This window comes from Mesoplodon mirus (assembly GCF_964341445.2).
Source record: "Mesoplodon mirus genome assembly, chromosome: 7".
Classification (NCBI taxonomy): domain Eukaryota; kingdom Metazoa; phylum Chordata; class Mammalia; order Artiodactyla; family Ziphiidae; genus Mesoplodon; species Mesoplodon mirus.
Genome location: NC_138983.1, coordinates 59045926 through 59068485, shown reverse-complemented (window position 1 = coordinate 59068485; position 22560 = coordinate 59045926). Strand labels below are relative to the sequence as shown.

General features: G+C 37.0%; 1 pseudogene across 1 annotated transcript in view; it reads left to right on the top strand.

The window, feature by feature from the left end:
- The first annotated feature begins 1503 nt into the window (after positions 1–1503).
- Positions 1504–22560, top strand: part of LOC309808792 — a 47731-nt pseudogene continuing 26674 nt past the window's right edge. The window contains exons 1-2 of the transcript in view: positions 1504–1507; positions 4696–5664. The product of the transcript in view is annotated as an uncharacterized misc_RNA (transcript). The remainder of the gene's footprint in view (positions 1508–4695; positions 5665–22560) is intronic.

Genomic DNA, 22560 nt, shown 5'->3' with positions numbered 1-22560 from the left:
ATTCATGACACAGGAAATGGCAAGGAAATTTTCTTTATTTGAGGAGGAACTGTTAGTTTTTGAGGCACAGGACCCAAACATAGAATGGTACATGAAGGTTGCAGCAGCCATTCAGAATGCAATCCAGTGCTACCATGTCATCTATGACGAGGAAAAAAGAGCCACTACACAGACATCACTGTATCTTTTCTTCAGGAGGGTAAACAGAATTGAATCCACCAAGGAACCAGAACCTGTGTCATCAACATTGGGCATGAGTGAAATTGCAGCCTGCCCTCCGTCTCCTATTGCTGATGATCCTTCAGCTCTACCATCTCCCACCTCCTCTCCCTCCTCCAGTAAGTAACACTTCTTGCCTCTTCACTTGATGCCAGCCCCTGTGTGCCAGCTGTTGTGCTGTACTACTGTACTTTTCAAGGTACTGTACTGTAAGATTAAAAATGTTTTCATTTTTTGTTTTTGTTTTTTATGTATTATTTGTGTAAAAAGTATTATAAACCTATTACAGTACAGTACTATATAGCTGATTGTGTTAATTCAGTACCTAAGCTAACTTTGTTGGACTTATGAAGAAACTGGACTTAACAAATGTGCTCTTGGAATGGAACTTGTTTGTATGTACGGGACTTACTATATTTTTTAAATGACTATAGGGCAATTTAGCGAATGAACTCACTTGATGCTAGGTTAAACACAAATTGGACAACCACTTTTGGAAAACAATTTGACAGGATTTATGAGGTCTGCACAATGGTCAATAATTTTCCTTCTGGTATTTTATCCTAAGGATAAGCAGAAAAAGGGACATTGACAAATATGTCTGTGTCATTTAGTGGAAAAAACTGAAGCTAGCCTTCTATTCCAGAAAAAAAATAGGTTAAAATAACCACAGACAAGGACACAAATACTGTAACTTATTATAAATATTTAAGCAAACACAAATTGAAAAAAAGCAGAATGGAAAATTAAAATGTTAATAAATTTATATTTAAGCATTATTTTTGTATAGCCTAGACCCTGTATTAAGTTTTTTAAATAATATAAGCAAAGATTAACCAAAAAAATTGTCCATATTGGTTATACCAGTATCTGATGTTTATTTTTTCCCCCACCCTTCTCCTGTGAACTCTCTCCCAATGTCACTCTTAGAGTCCTTGAATACTTCAGGCCTTGGGGGAGAATAGTCAGAGACCTGGGGCTAGTGAACAGGCCCAGGAGGAGAGTAGGAATAAGTCTTATAATCTAGTCCTGGGAGGTAGAGTGGAATAAGGAGTGAAGATTACTCCCATGGGGGGTAACTCAAGATACAGAGGGAAGAATGCAGGTGTCTCTGTGCAACCCTTGGGAAGCAACTGTCTGTTTTCAGTACCTGGATAAAGAGGGGACACAGGAGAAAATATTGAAGAAGTCAGAGCCATGGCCTCCCTTTGACTATGAACTAAATTCATCAAAGCATCCAGACAAGAGGTGACTACTGTAAGGAGCTCTGTGGACGTTGTCCAAATGGGTAAGTACATTCCAGAGATGGAGACAAAGTTATTGGAATCAGACTCCAATTTTCAGAAACTGCATTTGTCTTTGGTCCATCCAGGGCTTATCTTCTTTACAGTTCTAGTCAAAAATAGAGGAAATAAGTTGAGTACAAATTGGGCTGGGTTATGAATCAAGGAAGAGGCGAAACCCCAATGTAGAAAGCTTTGTTGCCTAGTACTCCCCATCAGAACATGAGAGAAAAGATTGAACTATTCCATCCTGATTGGACCTCTTGTCTTCTGCTCCACAGTCAGGCAAACTTCTCTCCCAACTGCATCTTTATACCATCAACAGGTCTCTTTAATTATTTTTATCCATGTTTAAAAGGCTATTCATACAGTTGGGAAAGAAGGATATGGAGTTACTAAGGTCATATGAAAATAACACTGTGTCTGTGTTCTCTGGAAGGGGACAAAGAACAGAGGGGAGGAGTAGGTAAGGAGGGAATACAGTGCCTGTTCCAGAGGCCAGGCATTCTAATATTTCACCTTCTGTGTGTGCAAACACACACATTTATAAACAGTTCATTTTAATACATGATGCAACTCTAAGGCAGCTCTTACTCCCTTCATTTCACAGACTGGCAAACAGGCAGTGTAATCTCTCTGCCTTTGTTTTCTAAGTCACAGAGCCAGAAACAGTAGAGTTCGTATTTGAACTAAGTTTGTCTTGCTTCTAATCCATGTTTATTTCACCACAACAAAACATCTCTCTCAGGAGCTTCAGACCCACCATCAGGATGCCTCTTCCAGGACTTGCAGGCATGTCTCCCATGTTCAGGTAAGGATGCCCTTATGTGGACTGATACAGAAAATGTTTCTCTAGAATGTTCTAGGTAAAGTGACACAGTTTAGGCATCACACCTAGTTCAAACCACCACTTAAGATGCCAATTATCAACTTGGTGGATTTTTATTCATATGCTCATATTCTTTGTCCCAGCCTAAAATTCAGTTACAATTCATTGACTAAATTGGGTCTGGCACAAATCAAAATTAGAAATCTGGTTTTAAGTCCATTGCATGAACATTGATTCTTTTATGATGAGATACTTTGACCTTCCCTGACTTTGAGTAATTAGACCACCATCCTAAACCATAAAGGGACCTATCACAGTATCTTCAGAGAACACCCTTTTATGAGATAAAATTGTGTATTGACCAGTGTTCCCAATAAATCCCTGTCTCATCTCTACAATTCCTGGATTTTTTTTTTTTTTTTTTTTTTTTTTTTGCGGTATGCGGGCCTCTCCCATTGCGGAGCACAGGCTCCAGATGCACAGGCCCAGCGGCCACAGCTCACGGGCCCAGCTGCTCCGTGGCACGTGGGATCCTTCTGGACTGGGGCACGAACCCGTGTCCCCTACATCGGCAGGCAGACTCCCAACCACTGCACCACCAGGGAAGCCCTACAATTCCTGGACTTTTGAGGAATCTTCAAAGGTGTCCCACTTGACAGTGAAACAAAGGAAACTATTCCAATTTGCAGGATGTAAATTTCTGCTCTACTCCCCACCCCATAGGGAACAGTAAGAATTTGGGGAAAAGAAGCTGATGCCATATGCCAACAGCCTCACACTTATTTTATTTGTTCTTTATCCTTACCCTTTGCAGTTGATAGTCTCCCCATTTTTAATAAGAAAAAGACTGAGACTTCAAGAGTTTAGGCAATTTACCCAAACATAGGGTAAGATGGTCTGGATGGGAAATCTGGTTTTTTTAGATGGTAAAGCTGATATCCTAAGCTGCTACTATGGTGCTATCTCCCATCCTTTCCTTTTCTTATCCAATAGATTCACAGAATCTTTACATTTGACCCCTGAGGAAGTAGTTTCACACATGGTATCACTTATTGGCATATTCAAGTACTCAATTCACAGAATTGCTAAAGTCAGAGTTAATATAAAAGAACATCTGTGAACGATTTTAAAGTTCACACTTTAATCTTTTTTTTTCAGTACCTAGTCAATACCTGACCCAGAAGTAAGTAAACTCAAAAAACCTAACATTGTGTGCTGGAGCCTGAATTACAAATCCATGAGGTTACATAAGGGCATTTTTTATGCTTATTTGCTATGAAAATGTAACTTCTATTTATATTTTAGACATGAATAATTTGAAATGTGCATGGAATTTAGTTGGTGGGAATTCAGTGAATATGTACGCATCCACTCTGGTATAGAGATATCAAAGAAGGCTTTGTAGAAGAGAGATGGTCTGGGATGGGACTTGATGCCTGGGTAAAAAAAACCAAGAAGGTGGTGAGACCTCTCAGCAAAAATGTAGCCATGTGAAGAAAGTCACCATGTTACCATGATATGAGTATGGGAAGTCTGACTTGTTGAATCTGAGACTCTAGTGGGAAACATGAGGAGGGCAAGCCCAAGACAGGACAAGACCCAAATTATACCCTGTGCCCTCAGCTTCTGAACCCTGAGGATGTGTAGCAGTAGGAGCTATTGCTGGATTCTTAGAGGCACCTGAAGGGCAAAAGAGCAAGAAGTGGACCAGGCTTTTACAAGTAATGGACAGTGGTTTAGCACTGATCTCCCTATCTCTTCAAAGAATAGAGACCAAGAAGTATGTGGCCAGTAAGAAGGGTCCTGTTGACTGTTTTCTGTCGGTACATTTTTTTAAATCACTGATCAGATAATGGGCAAATGTCCAGTGAGATTTGCTTATAAAAATATGCACCTCATCTTTTACCTATCTCAAATTATAGATGATGCCCAGATTCTCAGAAAGTTTAATAGACTCTGTCCTTAATGTAATGAAGCATATGCAGGCACTAGGCTAAACACATTACATGGACTTACATTTAATCATTGCACGTAGAACTTTGTGTTTTCCAGTGTAGAAGTCCCCCAACTTGTTTATCCCCTTTGATCCAGTAATTTTGCTTTGGGAAATATTTCCTAAAGGAAATGGAAGAGAGCAATTTAGCGGTAGAAATGTTAAGCATACTTGTTTCTACATTTACCAGTGGGTGTTTTCATGCAGAGTCTCTTTTATAAAATACATGTCAGTTTTCAAGTAGGCATTCAGAATTCTTCTTTATTATAGGTTCTGCCAGGATGGAAATAAGATTCCAGTAGTCTATAGTTTCCAGAGGCAATATCTGTCATAGCAGTAAAAATCTAAAACTAAGAGCTCCTGTCCCCTAGCCACTCTAAGCCCTCAAACATGTTCATGTCTGCTTGCTAATAATGCCTGCTTGGTGCCTACTTCTTTCTGGTTTACTGGCATCCCAGGGCTGGAGTTCCTGCACATCTGGCTCTCCATCCCCTTTAGCTCCATGTACCTGGTGGCTGTGGTGGGGAATGTGATCATCCTGGCCGTGGTAAACTTGGAGCGCAGCCTGCACCAGCCCATGTACTTCTTCCTGTGCATGTTGGCTGTCATTGACTTGGTCCTGTTAATCTCTACCATGTCCAAACTGCTAACCATCTTCTGGTTTGGTGCCTGTCACATTGACCTAGATACTTGCTTGACCCAAATGTTCTTTATCCACTGCTTCATCACGGTGGAGTCAGGCATCTTCCTTGCCATGGCTTTTGATCACTATGTGGCCATCTGTGATCCACTATGCCACACCTCAATGCTCACCCATTCAGTAGTAGGATGTTTGGGCCTGGCTGCCCTCCTCCATGGAGTACTCTACATTGGACCCTGATGATTCGCCTGAGGCTTCCCCTTTACTGGACCCAAGTCATTGCCCACTCCTACTGTGAGTACATGGCCATGGTCACCTTGGCATGTAGTGACACAACAGTCAACAACTTATATGGAATGGGAATTGGCTTCCTGGTATTGATCCTGGATTCATTTGCCAGCACTGCCTCCTATGTGATGATTTTTAGGGCTGTCATGGGGTTGGCCACCCCTGAGGCTAGGCTTCAAACCCTAGGAACATGCAGTTCCCATATTTGTGCTATCTTTGCCTTCTGTATCCCCATTGCTGTTTCCTCTCTCACTCACTGCTTTGGCCATCATGTCCCTCCCCATATCCATATCCTTTTGGCCAACTTTTACCTCCTCATTCCACCCATCCTCGACCCAATTTTCTATGCTGTTCACACTAAACAAATTTGAGAGAGACTTCTCCACATTCTTAAGTCAGGGACTCAACCCAAGTGACTGTTCTGAATCTATGAGACAGATATTTAGTGATGGCAGGAAAAGGTTCTGACCAGGGAAACCAATGAAATAAGACCCATGCAACCAAGTCTTACCTGAGTTATGGAGAAAAGGGTCTAAGAGGAATGCTTGAATATATTCTGTTTGACCATGGATTTCCTGAAAGTGGAAAGGGGAATATCTGAAATATTTGAAAGAGGAAATCAGGGCTTTAGTTTTTGTACAATATTCCTTTTACTATTTGACTTCATAAAATTAAGCACAATAGACACAAGCATACAGACCACAGAAGTAGGATCATTTATATCTTTGACTTTTTTGGTGAAGGATTTCTGGTTTCTCTTTGGAGAGAGTGTTTTGCACAATTTCTAGGAGGTAAAATTATAATTTAACACCTTCTTGAAAACGGTTTACAAATTCTGTTCGTAAAGGTCTGGAAAAATTAAAATGTGTTGGCAAGCTTTTCCAATCCTTTTCACTTGCCCCATAAAAGGTCTTTTGTTGAGAATGGAGGCAATATGAATGTAAGAAACCTTACTATAATGAGACTTGGAATGGGACTCTACTACTCACAGGAGTTAAAGTCCTCAAGCCAGGTCATTCTCCCATTTAAATAGATAAATGGAAATGCCCACATTTCCATTTATCTCCACATTTCTCAGGAGATGAGTATCCCACATCTCCTCATAATAAAATTAACTACGAGTGGGGAGGAGGAGACAGAAGGACATTAGGAGATTCCATTTTGGAGACCCTGAAATGGCCTACATGAAGGACAGCAACCAAACTGAAGTAAAACAACAGAAGCAAGAAGGTAAGAGTGGGATTATTGACATGAAAGAGGTTGGGTAGAGAACTGGGTAAAGGTGATGAGAATAAATATATTCCCAGTGGTAGATGCAAACCTTTATATAACTTTAGATCTCTTTGGAGAATTCTTAGGGACAAATTATCAAAATAAATGTATGAAATTTTATTATTTATTGATCATAGAAGTTCCATAATAAGATGACTACTTCAGGCTAGAAACCTATAGAAATTTCATGATAATGCATGAAAAAAACAGAATGAAGCAATCACTCAATTACAGTATGTCCATTTTAGTTGTAAAAAGTTTCAGACTTTAAATTGAAAATGTTCATTTAGCCTCCTCAATTTACAAACCATTACAAAAATTTAAAAGCTAAGGTGACTTACCTTAGGCTTAAAAGGAATCATCTTCACATTTGAATGTATAATCTAAAGAAGCCAATGATTAAACCAGAGCTAAAATTTAAACCTCATATATCATCAACAAAAAAATGAAGGACTTAGAACATCAGAAACTTTTTTCTAAAGTTTGGCTTAATGCCCCTAAGCCAGGTCTAAATTTCTATTTCCTCAGAATCCTATGCCTAAGCCTAAGGTTGAATGGGTAACATTTATTAATGTTTTCCCATTGTTTTTGGGTGAAGGGTACTTATTTCCCCATCTCCTTATCAAGGGTCCTGGAGTTCAGTACCAAACCTAAGTCATTTATTGGGGAAACATTGTGTTCTATGAACATAATTTAAATGCCAAATGTAATGTATCTGCTAGATTTTATTAGGAGTTGATGAAAAGATACCATAAAATTACCAGAGTTAGAAGCTTATTTTACAGTTATCTTCTGACCATAACTTGTGCTTTGGAGAAAATGAAGAAAAATGATGTTCATGTCTATCACTGGCACCAGTGCTGTGAGGGAAATGACAAGGAACCTTTGTCATGGGATAGCTCTTTGACATTAGCTGAAAGTCCATTTATACTATGTAAAGCACAGTGTGTGTATGGAGATCCATGGCTCTTAATCTGGACTTAATTGAATTCAAGAGGATTAGTACTAAGAACTTTCTAGCCGAATATCCTCCGAAATGCCACAGTAAGGGGTTCCTCTATAGATGACCTGTTACTTCTTCTGTAGACCACATTGATTGATTTGCATATACTGAAGAATGCTTGCATCCCTGGGATAAATCCCACTTGATCATGGTGTATGATCCTTTTAATGTGTTGTTGGATTCTGTTTGCTAGTATTTTGTTGAAGATTTTTACATTTATATTCATCAGTGATATTGGTCTGTAATTTTTTTTTGTAGTATCTTTGGTTTGGGTATCAGGGTGATGGTGGCCTCATAGAATGAGTTTGGTAGTGTTCCTTCCTCTTCAATTTTTTGGAAGAGTTTGAGAAGGATGCGTGTTATCTCTTCTCTAAATGTTTGATAGAATTCACCTGTGAAGCCATCTGGTTCTGGGCTTTTGTTTGTTGGAAGACTTTTAATCACAGTTTCAATTTCATTACTTGTGATTGGTCTGTTCATATTTTCTGTTTCTTCCTGGTTCAGTCTTGGAAGGTTATACCTTTCTAAGAATTTGTCCATTTCTTCCAGGTTGTCCATTTTATTGGCATAGAGTTGCTTGTAGTAATCTCTTAGGATGCTTTGTATTTCTGTGGTGTCTGTTGTAACTTCTCCTTTTTCATTTCTAATTTTATTGATTGGAGTCCTCTCCCTCTTTTTCTTGATGAGTCTGGCTGAAGGTTTATCAATTTTGTTTATCTTCTCAAAGAACCAGCTTTTAGTTTTATTGATCTTTGCTATTGTTTTCTATTTCATTTATTTCTGCTCTGATCTTTATGATTTCTTTCCTTCTGCTTACTTTGGGTTTTGTTTGTTCTTCTTTCTCTAGTTCCTTTAAGTGTAAGGTTAGATTGTTGATTTGAGATTTTTATTGTTTCTTGAGGTAGGCTTGTATAGCTGTAAACTTCCCTCTTAGAATTGCTTTTGCTGCATCCCATAGGTTTTGGATAATTGTGTATTCATTGTCATTTGGCTTTAGGTATTTTTTTTGTTTGTTTTGTTTTGTTTTTCTTTTTACGGTACGCGGGCCCCTCACTGTTGTGGCCTCTCCCACTGTGGAGCACAGGCTCCGGATGTGCAGGCTCAGCGGCCATGGCTCACAGGCCTAGCCACTCTGTGACATGTGGGATCTTCCCGGACCAGGGCACAAACCCGTGTCCCCTGCATCGGCAGGCGGACTCTCAACCACTGTGCCACCAGGGAAGCCCGCTCTAGGTATTTTTTGATTTCCTCTTTGATTTCTTCAGTGATCTCTTGGTTATTTAGTAACATATTGTTTAACCTCCATGTGTTTGTGTTTTTTACGTTTCTTTCCCTGTAATTCATTTCTAATCTCATAATGTTGTGATCAGGAAAGATGCCTGATATGATTTCAATTTTCTTAAATTTACTGAGGCTTGATTTGTGTCCCAAGATGTGATTTATCCTGGAGAATGTTCTTTGCGTACTTGAGAAGAAAGTGTAATCTGCTGTTTTAGGATGGAATGTCCTATAAATATCAATTAAATCTGTCTGGTCTATTGTGTCATTTAAAGCTTCTGTTTCCTTATTTATTTTCATTTTGGATGATCTGTCCATTGGTGTAAGTGAGAGGTTAAAGTCCCCTATTTTCATTTTGGATGATCTGTCCATTGGTGTAAGTGAGAGGTTAAAGTCCCCCACTATTATTGTGTTACTGTCAATTTCCCCTTTTATAGCTGTTAGCAGTTGCCTTATGTACTGAGGTGCTCCTATATTGGGTGCATATATATTTAAAATTGTTATATCTTCTTCTTGGATTGATCCCTTCATCATTATGTAGTGTTCTTCCTTGTCTCTTGTAACATTATTTTAAAGTCTATTTTATCTGATATGAGTATTGCTACTCCAGCTTTCTTTTGATTTCCATTTGCATGGAATATCTTTTTCCATCCCCTCACTTTCAGTCTGTATGTGTCCCTAGGTCTGAAGTGGGTCTCTTGTAGACAGCATATATATGGGTCTTGTTTGTGTATCCATTCAGTTAGCCTGTGTCTTTTGGTTGGAGCATTTAATCCATTTGTGTTTAAGATAATTATCAATATATATGTTCCTATGTCCATTTTCTCAATTGTTTTGGGTTTGTTTTTGTAGGTCCTTTCCTTCTCTTGTGTTTCCCACTTAGAGAAGTTCCTTTAGCATTTGTTGTAGAGCTGGTTTGGTGGTGCTGAATTCTCTTAGCTTTTGCTTGTCTGTAAAGCTTTTGATTTCTCCATCGAATCTGAATGAGATCCTTGCTAGGTAGAGTAATCTTTGTTGTAGGTTCTTCCCTTTCATCACTTTAAGTATATCATGCCACTCCCTGCTGGCTTGTAGAGTTTCTGCTGAGAAATCAGCTGTTAACCTTATGGGAGTTCCTTTGTATGTTATTTGTCATTTTTTCCTTGTTGCTTTCAATAATTTTTCTTTGTCTTTAATTTTTGCCAGTTTGATTACTATGTGTCTCAGCATGTTTCTCCTTGGGTTTATCCTGTATGGGACTCTCTGCACTTCCTGGACTTGGGTGGCTATTTCCTTTCCCATGTTAGGGAAGTTTTCGACTATAAGCTCTTCAAATATTTTCTCGGGTCCTTTCTCTCTTCTTCTTTTGGGACCCCTATAATGCGAACGTTGTTGTGTTTAATGTTGTCCCAGAGGTCTCTTAGGCTGTCTTCATTTCTTTTCATTCTTTTTTCTTTATTCTGTTCTTCAGCAGTGAATTCCACCATTCTGTCTTCCAGGTCACTTATCCATTCTTCTGCCTCAGTTATTCTGCTATTGATTCCTTCTTGTAGTTTTCATTTTAGTAATTTTATTTTTCATCTCTGTTTTTGTTTGTTCTTTAATTCTTCTAGGTCTTTGTTAAACATTTCTTGCATCTTCTCGATCTTTGCCTCCATTGTTTTTCCGAGGTCCTGGATCTTCTTCACTATCATTATTCTGAATTCTTTTTCTGGAAGGTTGCCTATCTCCACTTCATTTAGTTGTTTTTCTGGGGTTTTATCTTGTTCCTTCATCTGGTACGTAGCCCTCTGCCTTTTCATCTTGTCTATCTTTCTGTGAATGTGGTTTTTGTTCCACAGGCTGCAGGATTGTAATTCTTCTTGCTTCTGCTGTCTGCCCTCTGGTGGATGAGGCTATCTAAGAGGCTTGTGTAAGTTTCCTCCAGTCTCCTCCTCTTAAAAATGGAAGCAACAATAGTAGCTCCTCATGGGTTAATTATAAGGATATAATGAGATAATGAATCTAAAATGCCTTCATATAAATAAATAAATTTAAAAAAACAGGTGTAAATAATGGCTGCATATAACTAATCAATAATCAGCCATTTTGTCCAGATTTTCAGATGTGTTGGTATAAATCTACCATAGTATTCTTCTGTAATTAAAAAAAAACAATTCTCAAAAATAAAATAAAATAAAATGCCTTCATAATCCCTGGCACACGAAACACAAGTTGTCTTTTAAAAACAGTATTTTATCATGCACTGAAAGGCCCATGGGAAGGGTAATAAGTCAGGAAGAGTAACTAGAACAAGTTCCTGGAAAAGCCAAAGAATGTCTACAATTGTGCCTCACTCGTAAGTGTACTAGCCTCAGCTCTAGAAAACACTCTCTGTTCTTTTCTTCTCTACAGAAAATTAGTTATGTAAACAGACTCAGCTTTCGTCTGTTCTCTTTGGCTGCCTGGTACCCACTCATGTACATCTGAGCCTTTTTAACTATTGACACCCACCTAATTAGTCTTGTGATGGTAAAAGGCTAAATACCTCTAAATATTTCCTTGTATAACAAGTAAAAAATTTATACTCACAAACTCAGTTGTGCAAAATGTCATTTCCTTCTTTTGTTCCCCTGCATCATCCATCTGCAATGGGGCTTAGAGTAAAAATAAAATTGTTATACAAGACAGCATTTCCAACCAAATCCAATCAACTTTATAAATTGGAATTGATTAAGAAATCCTTCATTTATGCTGATACAGTTTTAAAAACTCCCCCAGCAGTTTTTACATCACCCTCTTCCTTGTGTTAGATTTAAAACTGCAGTAGGGGGTGGGTGAGTTCTTACAAGACTGCCACCATGGCAGTCATATGGGAGACAACTATTTCCTGCTTCCTTTTCTTGGCTGGCCTCGACCCCATATACATCTTTTGCTATAATTATGGTATTTTTTCACACTGTGGCCTGTGGTATATGGCCTCCTCCTACTAGAGTCTCTGGTACAGTTGATCCACTGAGATTACAGTCACGCCCCCACAGGACCCTGGCAGAGACTGTCCACTCTGTCTTTCTTTCTCATGCTCATCCCTTTGTCCCAGCTTCAGCACCCTCTGCAAACTGGCCAAAGTGACCACTCTTATTCTCTCTCTCAGCCAACTTATTTGTTTCATCTGTGCCCCCGGAGTGCTTATGATCCACTTTCACACCACTTGGAGTCTTGGGAGCCTCAGCTTAAGAAGGAGAAGGTATGGTCCCAACTAGTGTTCTTTCTCCCACCAGGCACAGATGGCCTTTGTGCCTAACCTAATCTGAAACCAGGAACAGAAATCTGTTCTGCCAGGTCAGATACCCTTATATGTTTTTTTGTCATCTTTTTGGCTCAAAGCTTTTGAATTTAAAAGCCAAGAATTATATGTCCTGCTAAAGGGGCAACATGGGAGGTCCTGGTACTGGTATCCTTCTATGACTGGATTCTAGAAATGAGAATTCTAGAATTAAGTTTGAGAAATGACTCTGCAGAAGACCTAAAAAGAAAAGCCTAAGATCTGAAGGATCTATAGTTCTGGAAATATTGCCTGACCAGTGCAAATCTCCTTTTTAGTGAATAGTATGGTTGACTGTTTACTTCTGTCTTCAACAACAAGGAAAACTGACTCACTTGATTCAAATGGAACAAACACCAACAAAATATAAAATTGATTGTTATTCAGAATTGAGAGCTGGATTAGAATCTTGGCCAGGACTCCTCCTTTTCAAGGAATATTTTCTGGTTCAATCCTTATCTGTTAAAGTTGGCTGGGTATGAGAGTAATTGAGGTGAGACATAGTTAAAGGATACAAGCATCACACTATGTTCTATAGGCAGATTAGTTGGACAGATATATGATATAGATAAGTAGACAAACCACTAGATGCTTACTCAGGAACTAATGTTATTCTTAATTTGGTTTATCCAAGATTTCTCAGATGCATCTGGTGTTGTAAGAGTATTGTACTGTATCATCTTGGCCAAGCTGGAACTATGTTTCCTAGGATTCCTTTCCCTGTGTGGTTTCCGGTTGGGACTGGGCAGAAGACACATTTCTGTGATACTGGAAGGCAGAAATGAAATGGCTATTGCTATCATCAAAAAGTCTACAAAGAACAAATGTTGGCAAGGATGTGGAGAAAAAGGAACCCTTGTACAGTGTTAGTGTTAGTGGGAATGTAAGTTGATGCAGCCACTATGGAAAACAATATGGAGTTTGCTCAAAAAACTAAAAATAGAACTACCATATGATCCAGCAATTGAACTGCTTGACATATATCTGAAAAAAATAATAAAAACTCTAATTCAAAAAGATATATGCACCCCAATGTTTATAGCAGCATTTACAACAACCAAGACATAGACACAACCCAAGTGCCCATCAAACCGGTGACTGCATTAAATAGATGTGAGATTATATATATATTACTCAGCCATAAATAAAATACTGCCATTTGCAGCAATGTGGATGGACCTAGAGAATATTATGCTCAGTGAAATAAGTCAGGCTGAGAATGACAAATACTGTATAATATCACTTATATATGGAACCTAAAATTAATACAAATGAATATATATGCAAAACGAACAGACCCATAGATATAGAACACGAATTTGGGGTAACCAGGGGAAAGGGAAGGTGGAGGGACAAATTTGGGTATGAGATTAATAGATACAAACTACTATGTACAAAATAGATAAGCAGGGCTTCCCTGGTGGCGCAGTGGTTGAGAGTCCGCCTGCCGATGCAGGGGACACGGGTTCGTGCCCCTATCTCGGAGGATCCCACATGCCGCGCAGCGGCTGGGCCCGCGAGCCATGGCCGCGGAGCCTGTGTGTCCGGAGCCTGTGCTCCGCAACGGGAGAGGCCGCAGCAGTGAGAGGCCCGCGTACAGCAAAAAAAAAAAAAAAAAAAAAAAAAAAAAATAGATAAGCAAAAAGGATATACTGTATAGCACAGGGAATTATAGCCATTGTCTTGTAATAACCTATAATGGAGTATTATCTGCAAAAATATTGAATCACTATGCTGTACACCTGAAACATTATAAATCAACTATAATTTTTAAAAATCTGTTGCATTTCTATACACTAATAAACTTTTAAAAAGAAATGGGGGCAGGTGAATAACTGAGGCAGAAGAATGAATAAGTGAGCTGGAAGATAGAGTGGTGGAAATCACTGCCACAGAATAGAATAAGGAAAAAAGAATAAAAAGGAATGAGGACAGTCTCAGAGACCTCTGGGACAACATTAAATGCACCAACATTCACATTATAGGGATCCCAGAAGGAGAAAAGAGAGAGGGCCTGAGAAAATATTTGAAGAGATAATAGCTGAAAACTTCCCTAACATGGGAAACATTAACTCAAGTCCAAGAAGCACAGAGAGTTCTATACAGGGTAAACCCAAGGAGGAACACGCCAACACGCATATTAATCAAACTGACAAAAAGACAAAGAAAATATTGAAAGCAAAAAGGGAAAAGCAAATAACATACAAAGGAATCCCCATAAGGTTATCATCTGATTTTTCAACAGAAACTCTGCAGGCCAGAAGGGAGTGGCAAGATATATTTTAAATGATGAAAGGGAAAAACCTACAACCAAGAATACTCTACCCAGCATAGCTCTTGCTCAAACTTGATGGAGAAATCATAAGCTTTACAGACAAGCAGAGGATTCAGCAACACCATACCAGCTTTACAAAAATACTAAAGGAACTTCTCCAGGCAGAAGAGAAAAGGCCACAACTAGAAACAAGGAAATTAAGAGTGGAAAAGTTCACCAGTAAAGGCAAACATACAGGAAAGATAGGAAACAATCCACACACAAATATGATATCAAAACCAATTGTGAGGAGAGTACAAATGCATGATATTGGAAATGCATTTGAAATTAAAAGACCAGCAAGTTAAAACAATCTTGTTTATATATAGACTGCTATATCAGAGCCTCATGGTAACCACAAACTTAAAATCTACAGTAGAAACACAAAAGAGAAAGCAAACCAAACACAACACTAAAGTTAGGTATCAAATCACAAGAGAAGAGAATAAAAGAGGAAGAGAAGAAAAAGACCTACAAAAACAATTAAAACCCAAAGACCTACCCAAAACAATTAAAATGGCAACATACATATTGATAATTACCTTAAATGTAAAAAGATTAAATTCTCCAACCAAAAGACATAGGCTGGCTGAATGGATACAAAATAAGACCCATATATATACTGTCTACAGGAGACCCACTTCAGATCTAGGGACACATACAGACTGAAAGTGAGGGAATGGAAAAGATATTCCATGCAAATGGAAATCAAAAGAAAGCTGGAGTAGCAATTCTCATATCAGACAAAATAAACTTTAAGATAAAGACTATTACAAGAGACAAAGAAGGACACTGCATAATGATTAAGGGATAAATCCAAGAAGAAGACATAACAACTATAAATATATATGCACCTAACATAGAAGTACCTCAATATATAAGGCAAATACTAACAGCCATAAAGGAGAAATCAACAGTAACATAATAATAGTGGGGACTTTAACACACCACTTTCATCAATGGACAGATCATCAAGACAGAAAAATCAATAAGGAAACACAGGCCTTAAATGACACATTAGACCAGTTGGACTTAATTGATATTTATAGGGCATTCCATCTGAAAGCAGCAGAATACACATCTTCTCAAGTGTACATGGAACATTCTCCAGGATAGATCACATGTTGAGCCACAAAGCGAGCCTCGGTAAACTTAAGAAAATTGAAATCATATCAAGCATCTTTTCTGACAACAACACTATGAGATTAGAAATCAACTACAAGAAAAAAACTGCAAGAAAATGCAAATACTTGGAGGTTAAACCGTGTTGCTAAACAACCAACGGATCACTGAAGAAATCAAAGAGGAAATCAGAAAATACTTACAGAGAAAGGAAAACAAAAACACAACAATCCAAAACCTATGGGATGCAACAAAAGCAGTTCTAAGACAGAATTTTATAGCAATAAAATTTTACCTCGGGAAAAAAGACAAATCTCAAACAACCTAACCTTACACCTAAAGCAACTAGAGAAAGAAGAACAAAGAAGACCCAAAGTGAGTAGAAGGAAAGAAATAAAGATCAGAAATAGTGATGAAGAAAAAAATAGAAAAGGTCAATGACACTAAAACCAGGTTCTTTGAAAAGATAAACAGCATTGATAAATCTTTAGCCAGACTCATGAAGAAAAAAAGGGAGAGGGTTAAAATCAATAAGATTAAAAACAAAAAAGAAGTCACAACAGACAGCACAGAAATCCAAAGGATCATAAGAGACTACTATATGCAACTGTATGCCAATAAAATGGACAACCTGGAAGAAATGGACAAATTCTTAGAAATGTACAACCTTCCAAGACTGAACCAGGAATTAAATATAAAATATGAACAGACCGGGCACAAGTACTGAAATTGAAACTGATTTAAAAACTCCCAGCAAACGAAAGTCCAAGACCAGATGGCTTCACAGGCGAATTCTATCAAACATTTAGAGAAGAGCTAACACCTATCCTTCTAAAGGTATTTCAAACAATAGCAGAGGAAGGAACACTCCCAAACTCATTCTACAAAGCCATCATCACCCTGATACCAAAACCAGACAAAGCTACCACAAAGAAAGAAAATTACAGGCCAGTATCACTAATGAACATAGATGCTAAAATCCTCAACAAAATACGAGCAAACAGAATCCAACAATACATTAAGGGGATCATACACATGATCAAGTGGGATTTATCCCAGGGATGTAAGCATTCTTCAAATCCACAAATCAATCAGTGTGATATACCACATTAACAAACTGAAGAATAAAAACCATATGACCATCTCATGAGATGCAGAAAAAGCATTTGACAAAATTGAACACCCATTTATAATAATAATAATAACTCTCCAGAAACTGGGCATAGATGGAACCTACCTCAACATAATAAAGGCCATATATAACAAACCTACAGCTAACATCATACTCAATAGTAAAAAACTGAAAGAATTTCCTCTAAGATCAGGAGCAAGAGAAGGATGTCCACTCACACCACTTTTATTCAACATAGTTTTGGAAGTCCCAGCCATGGCAATCAAAGAAGAAAAAGAAATTAAAAGAATACAAATTGGAAAAGAAGAAGTGAAACTGTCACTATTTGCAGATGGCATGATACTATACATAGAAAAATGCTAAAGATGCTACAAGAAAACTAGAGCTCATCAATGAATTTGGTAAAGTTGCAGTATAAAAAATTAATACATAGAACTCACGTGCATTTCTATATACTAACAATGAAACACCAGAAAGATAAAGTAAGGAAACAATCTGATTTAGCATTGCATCAAAAAGAATAAAATATCTAGGATTAAACCTACCTAAGGAGGAAAAAGAACTGTATGTACTCTGAAAACTATAAGATGCTGATGAAAGAAATAGAAGATGACACAAACAGAGGGAAAGTTATACCATGTTCTTGTACTGGAAGAATAAATATTGTCAAAATGACCATACTACCCAAGGTAATCTACAGATTAAATGCAATCCCTAACAAATTACCAATAGCATTTTTTTTCACAGAACTAGAATAATTTTAAATTTTGTATGGAAACACAGAAGACCCTGAATAGCCAAAACTATCTTGAGAAAGAAGAATGGAGCTTCAGGAATCAGGCTCCCTGACCAGACTATACTAAAAAACTATAGTCATTAAAACACTATGGTTCCTGCACAAAAACAGAAATATAGATCAGTGGAAAAGGATAGAAAGCCCAGAAATAAACCCATGCACCTATGGTCAATCTATGACAAAGGAAGCAAATATCATATGATATCACTTATAGGTGGAATCGGAAAAAATTATACAAATGAACTTATTTACAAAACAAAAACAGACTCAGACTTAGAAAACAAACTTATGGTTACCAAAAGGAAAAGTTGGGGGGGAGGGATAAATTAAGAGTTTAGGATTAACATATACACACTACTATATATAAAATACATAATCAATGAGGACCCACTGTATAGCACAGGGAACTCTACTCAATATTCTGTAATAATCTATATGGGAAAAATAATTTTTAAAAGAACGAATATATGTATAAGTACAACTGAATCACTTTTCTGTACACCTGAAACTAACACAATGTTTTAAATTAACTATAATATAAAATAAAAATTAAATTAAAAAAATAAAAACATATGCCAATCAAGTCAGTGTGGTACATCACATCAACAAAAGATAAAAACCACCTGATCATCTCAATAGATGCATAAAAAGCATTTGATAAAATTCAACATCCATTCATGATAAGAACATTTACCAAAGTAGGCATAGAGGGAACATATCTCAGTATAATAAAAGCTATTTATGACAAACCCACAGCCAACATGATGGTGAGATGCTGAAAGCCTTCCCACTAAAATCTGAAATAAGATATGCATGCTCACTCTCACCACTTCTTTTCAACATAGTATTGGTCCAAGCCACAGAAATCAGTAAAGAAAAAGGAATAAAAGATATCCAAATTGAAAGGGAATAGGTAACATTGTCATTATATTCAAATGACATGGTACCATATATGGTCAGCAAGGTAGCAAGATACAAGATTAACATACAGAAATCTGTTGCATTTCTTTATGCTAACAATGAAATATCAGAAAAAAAGTGGAAAAAAAACGTTTTAAAATTGCATCAAAAAAATAAAAATAGAATACATAGAAATAAACCTGACCAAGGAGGTGATTTATATGCTGAGAACCATAAAACACTGAAGAATTAAAAAGAAATGGAAAGATATCCCATGCTCTTGGATTAGAAGAATTAACATTGTTAAAATGGGCATACTACCCAAAGCAATCCACAGATTCAATGTGATCCCTATCAAATTACCCATGACACTTATCATTATCTATTCTAGTTTTGTGAAAAGATTTATATGGAACCACAAAAGACCCAGAATTGCCAAAGCAGTCCTGAGGAAAAACAACAAAGCTGAGGCATAGCACTCCCAGGCTTCAGACAATACTACAAAGCAACAGTAATCAAAACAGTGTAATATTAGCACAAAAACAGGCATATGGATCAAACAGAATAGAGAGCCCAGAAATAAACCCACACACCTACAGTCAATTAATCTTCAACAAAGGAAGCAAGAATATACAGTGGAGAACAGACAGTCTCTTCAGCAAATAGTGCTGGGAAACCTGGACAGCTGCATACAGATCAATGAACTTAGCATACTAATTCACACCATACACAAAAATAAACTCAAAATGGCTTAAAGACTTAAATATAAGACATGACATCATAAAACTCCTAGAAGAGAACATAGGCAAAACATTCTCTGACATAAATTGTATGGTAAGTCCCCTACATACAAACCTTCAAGTGCCAAACTTTCAAAGAAGTGAACATGCATTCACATGTCCAATCACATAAGTTAGTTCACTTGTCTGGCATACACTGTCATGTGCGTGCATCCTGTACAAGTGGTTGTGTTTTTGTGTACTTTACAGTACTGTATAGAGTACAGTAGTACAGTATCTTTATTTAAAGCACAGGATGTATGGAAGCAAGCGTAAAAGCAGTGGTAATGCAGCTGGTACTACTGTACTTTATGTATTATTTATGTGGAAAGTATTATAAACCTATTACAGTACAGTACTATATAGCCAGTTGTGTTAGTTGTGTACCTAGGCTAACTTTGTTGGACTTACAAACAAACTGGACTTATGAATGTGCTCTCAGGATGGAACTTGTTCATATGTAGGGGACTTACTGTACCAGTGTTTTCTTAGGTCAGTCTCCCAAGGCAATAGAAATACAAGCAAAAATAAACAAATGGGGCCTAATCAAATTTATAAGCTTTTCCACAGCAAAGGAAACTGTAAACAAAACAAAAAGACAATGTACTGCCTGGGAGAAAATATTTGCAAATGATGCAACTGATAAGGGATTAATTTCCACAATATACAAACAGCTCACACAACTCAACAACATAAAAACAATCCAATCAAAAAATGGGCAGAAGACGCAAATAGACACTTCTCCAAAGACATACACATGGCCAGTAGGCATATGAAAAGATGCTCAACTACACTAATTATTAGAGAAATGCAAATCAAAACTACAATGAGGTATCAACTCACACCAGTCAGAATGGCTATCATCAAAGAGTTTACAAATAATAAATGCTGGAGAGGGTGTGGAGAAAAGGGAACCCTCCTATACTGTTGACTGGAATGTAAATTGGTGCAGCCACTATGGAGAACAGTATGAATGTTCCTTTAAAAACTAAATATAGAATTACCACATAATCCAGCAATCCCACTCCTGGGTGTATATCTGGAGAAAAACATAATTCGAAAAGATACATGCACCCCACTGTTCACTGCAGCACTATTTACAATAGCCAAGACATGGAAGCAACATGGGTGTCCACTGGCAGATGAATAAATAAAGAAGATGTGGTATATATATAAACAATGCAGTATTACTTAGCCACAAAAGAGAATGAAATAATGCCATTTGCAGCAATATGGATAAACCTAGAGATTATCATGATAAGTGAAGTCAGTCGGACAAAGACAAATATTATATGATACCACTCATACATGGAATCTTAAAAAAAATGATACAAATGAACTTATTTACAAAACAGAAACAGACTCACAGACATAGAAAACAAACTTATGGGTACCAAAGGGGCAAGAGGCAGGGAAGTGATAAATTAGGAGTTTAGGAGTAGCAGATACAAACTACTATATATAAAATAAACAGTGACCTCCTGTATAGCACAGGGAACTATATTCAATATCTTGTAATAAACTATAATGGGGAAAGAATCTGAAAAATATATAATAACTATACTTCAATTTAAAAAAGAGAGAAATTAAGAAAATAATCCCATTGACAATTGCATTAAAAAGAATAAAACACTTATGAATAAATTTAACCAAGGAGATGAAAGACCTGTACTTTGAAAACTATAGGACATTGATGAAGAAATTGGGATGTTTTTCCACTTATTTGTGTCAACTTTGTGTTCATGGATTGGAAGGTTTAATATCATTAAAATGTCCATACTACAAAAAGCGACCTTTCAGATTCAATAAACCCCTATAAAAATCTCAGACTTATTTTACAGCATAAGAAAATGATTTCTATAATTTGCATGGAACTATAGAAAACCATGAATAGTTGAACTGATCCTGAGAAAGAAGAACAAAGGATGAGGCACACTTCCTGACTTCAAAGCTATAATAAGCAAAGTGGTATGGTATTGGCATAAATACAGATACCAAGGCAAATTGAACAAAATAGAGAACACAGAAATAAATCCACCTATATATGGCCAATAAGGAAAGGATAGTGTCTTCAACAAATGGTGTAGGGAAAACTGTATATCCATATGTAAAAGAAGAAAATTGTGTTTTTATCTTATACTATGTATAAAAATTAACTCAAAATGGATTAAAAACTAAAACATAAGACCTGAAACTGTAAAACTCCTAGAAGATAACATAGGGGAAACTTCATGACACCAAAAGTACAGGAAACAAAAGCAAAAATACAAATGGAACTATATCAAACCAAAAAGCTTCTGCACAGCAAAGGTAACAATCCATGGAGTGAAGAGACAACATATGGAATGTGAGAAAAATACATGCAAGACATGTGTTTGATAGGGGGTTAATCACCAAAAGATAAGGAATTGATACAGCTCAATAATATAAAAACTAATAATCCCATTTTAAAATGGGCTCAGCTCTTGAATAGACATTTCCACAAAGAAGACATTCAAATGGCCAAAATGTATTTGAAAAAAATGCTCATTGTCACTAATTATCAGAGAAATGCAAATCAAAACCAAAATGAGATATCACTTCACACCAGTCAGATTGACAAGTCCATCGACAGATGAATGGATAAAAAATATATGGTGTATATATTCAATGTAATACTATTCAGCCTTATAAGAAATTCTGCAATATGCAAAACATGGATGGACCTTGAGTATATTATATTACATGAAATAAACCAGACTCAGAAAGACAAATACTGCAGGGTTCCACTAATATGAAGTATCTAAAATATTAAATCCATAAAATCAAGGACTGGAATAGTGGTTACCAGGAATTGGGGGAGCGGGAAATAGGGAATTATTAATCAACAGGCATAAAATTTCAGTTAGGGTAAACTGCTATACAAAATTGTACCTATAGTCAACAATAATTTATTGTACACTTGACATGAGCTCTATCCTCTTAACAAATTTTAAGTGTTCTTACCACAATAATGTAAAACAAAATAATGGAAAGAACATCTTTCAAATAAAAGCATTATGGGAAATTATGCCAGACAAAGTCCATGTCAGACCCTGGTATAAACCAGTTTCCTTCTCAGGCCTTTAAAAAGTATCAGACGTTGAGGTCAGTTGTAGGTAGGATGTTACCCTTTATTATTTATTGATTATTGGTAATTATTGATAATATGCAATTATATTAATAATGGCTTCTCAATTATATACTTAGATCCTCCCTTCTCCCTCTAATTAGAAAAACTTGGGAATATTATCTCCATTTTATATATAAGAAATAGAGCACAATTGAGGAAGTGCCATTCCAAAGTTACAAGCTGGAAATGAATGCCTAGCTCAGACCAATACGTAACTTGTATGAAAGCAAAACCTACCAGATACGTTGACTTGGTTAAGCTTGGTTCTGCCCTTCCCA